The sequence below is a fragment of the Bison bison genome, unplaced genomic scaffold, assembly GCF_000754665.1.
Source record: "Bison bison bison isolate TAMUID 2011002044 unplaced genomic scaffold, Bison_UMD1.0 scf7180017864263, whole genome shotgun sequence".
Taxonomy (NCBI): domain Eukaryota; kingdom Metazoa; phylum Chordata; class Mammalia; order Artiodactyla; family Bovidae; genus Bison; species Bison bison.
Window position 1 is genome coordinate 10,179,597 of NW_011494835.1, and position 2,880 is coordinate 10,182,476.

Here is a 2,880-nt window from a genome sequence, read left to right on the forward strand (position 1 = left end):
TTTATTTATTTCAATCCCCTTAGCTATTCTGAATTATTTCAATGGTATATATTTATACTGTATATAATCTGATTGTGTGTTTATCTGGAGGGAAATTATAGGATGTATTTCATGTGGAAGTCTATTTTTGATGTTCCATTTTTCACACTAAAATCTTGAAGCAGCCTGAGTCAATGGTCTGAAACATGCCGGTCCTTTTTATTGCAATGTAAAATTTGGAATCTTTCTGTGGCATAAGCAGAAGGCAATAATCTATTAATATTAGAGTACACAAAGATTTTGCTTTTTCCTATGAGACTTCTATTCCTGTTTTCTGTATGTATGATTACTCTCATTGGAGTAATGAAAAATAGCATCTTAAGTTTGTGTGTGTGTGTACTTGGGTATATTGTGTATGGGGTAGCTTCTTAGACTGGGAATTTAAAATAGTAGATAAGGGAAATAATTCTGGAGTTAAAGTGGGTGATTTTAATACAGGCATTCACTCTGACGACTATTTGAGTGATTCTGAGAAAATCATTTACCCCTTCTAAACCTCACTTTTGTTAAATGTAAAGTGATAATTAAAGTTTCTAATCTGAAGAGTTATTACCAGAATTGAACCAACTGAAGCATGTGGAGTATTATGTATCTGGTGCTTGTTAACCCCTATTATTATATTTAAGATTAAGTATATATCTGATTATAGGCAATTAGCTTTATTAATCATTTAATTATCTTATTGTCAACCATCAGCACTGAAATTTGCTGTTATCTGGGGGATGTTACTTAACCTTTCTGAGCCTCTGTTACTTGTTTGTAAATAGTTATAGTAATATTACCTATTTTGTTCTGGTATCTAGTGAATAAATGAGATGGAGCATGCCAAGTGTTTAGAACTGGGTAGCATATGGTAACCTCTCCATAACTATTTGATAACATGATAATCACTCGATTTCCCACTAAATAGATTTTAATCTGTGAATTACGATGGAATGTTTTTCATTTAATTGTTCTTATTCTTTCTTTTACACTCCTTTATGTTTTCAATAAACTTTCTTACATAAATTATATATACACACACAGACAGGCATTGTCATCATCATCATCATCATTTTTTCCCTTAAGCAACAAATAACAAGTGTTGAAGAAAAGGGAGCCTTTGTGAACCATCAGTAGGAATGTAAATTGGTAGAGCCAGTGTGGATAACAGTATGGAGGGTCCTCAAAAAATTAAAAATAGAACTACCATATAATCCAGCAATTCCACTGCTAGATATTTTCCCAAAGAAAATAAAAACATTGACTACAAAAGATAACACAACACTTTGTTTATTATAGCATTGTTTACAATAGCCAAAATAATGAAGCCACTTGTATCCATGATATATGAATGGATAAAGAAGATGTGCTATATATATACACACATATATAATGGAATAATACTCAGCCATAAAAAGGATGAAATCTTGCCATTTTTGACAACTTAGACAGACCTAGAGGGTATCTTGATAAGTGAAATAAGTTACAGAAAGAAAAATACTGTATGATTTCACTTATATGTGGAATCTAAAAAACGAAACAAAACAGAAAACAGTCATACTGCTGCTGCTGCTGCTACTAAGTTGCTTCAGTTGTGTCCAACTCTGTGTGACCCCATAGACGGCAGCCCACCAGGCTCCCCCGTCCCTGGGATTCTCCAGGCAAGAACACTGGAGTGGGTTGCCATTGCCTTCTCCAATGCATGAAAGTGAAAACTGAAAATGAAGTCACTCAGTCACATCCGACTCTTAGCGACCCCATGGACTGAAGCCTACCAGGCTCCTCCGTCCATGGGATTTTCCAGACAAGAGTACTGGAGTGGGGTGTCTTTGCCTTTTCTGAAAAAAAAGTCATGGATAGAACCAATAGGTAGTTGACAGCAGCCTGAGAAGTGCAGGGGAAAAGAGAAAAGTAGGCGAGCGACATTAAGAGATTAACTTTCAGTTAAAAGAAATGGTCAAGGGGATGGAATATACAGTGTTAGGAATAAAGCCAATAATAATGTAGTATCTTTGTATGATGAAAGATGGTAACTTATTGTAGTGATATCTTTGTAATATACAGAAGAGTTGAATCACTGTATTGTATGACAGGAACTAACATAATGTTGTAAGTCAATTATAATTCAAAAACAAATAAACTCATAGAAAAAGAAATCAGATTTGTGGTTACCAAAGACCAAAAGGTGTGGGAAAGAGGGTATTGGATGAAGGTAGCCAGATAGTACAAACTTACAGTTGTACCTATGTACTAGGAATGTAATGTACAAAATGATACATATAATTAACACTACTGTATGTTATACGTGAAAGCTTTTAAGAGAGTAAATCTCAAGTTCTCATCGAAACAAAAATTATTTTTCTTTTATTTAATATCTGAGATGATAGATGTTCAGTAAACTTATTGTCTTAATCATTTCATGATGTGTGTGAGTCAAATCATGCTGTACACTTTAAACATATATGCTGTAGGTAAATTATATCTCAATAAAATTGGGAGGTACAAACAAAAGCTTATGAGAAAACAATATTTCTTTATATATGGACATCATCATATTTTCCCTTCAGTTCAGTTCAGTTCAGTCAGTTCTGTTGCTCAGTCGTGTCCGACTCTTTGCGACCCCATGAATCACAGCACGCCAGGCCTCCCTGTCTATCACCAACTCCCGGAGTTTACTCAGACTCACGTCTATCAAGTCAGTGATGCCATCCAGCCATCACATCCTCTGTCATCCCCTTCTCCTCCTGCCCCCAATCCCTCCCAGCATCACAGTCTTTTCCAATGAGTCAATTCTTCACATGAGGTGGCCAAAGTACTGGAGTTTCAGCTTCATCATCATTCCCTCCAAAGAAATCCCAG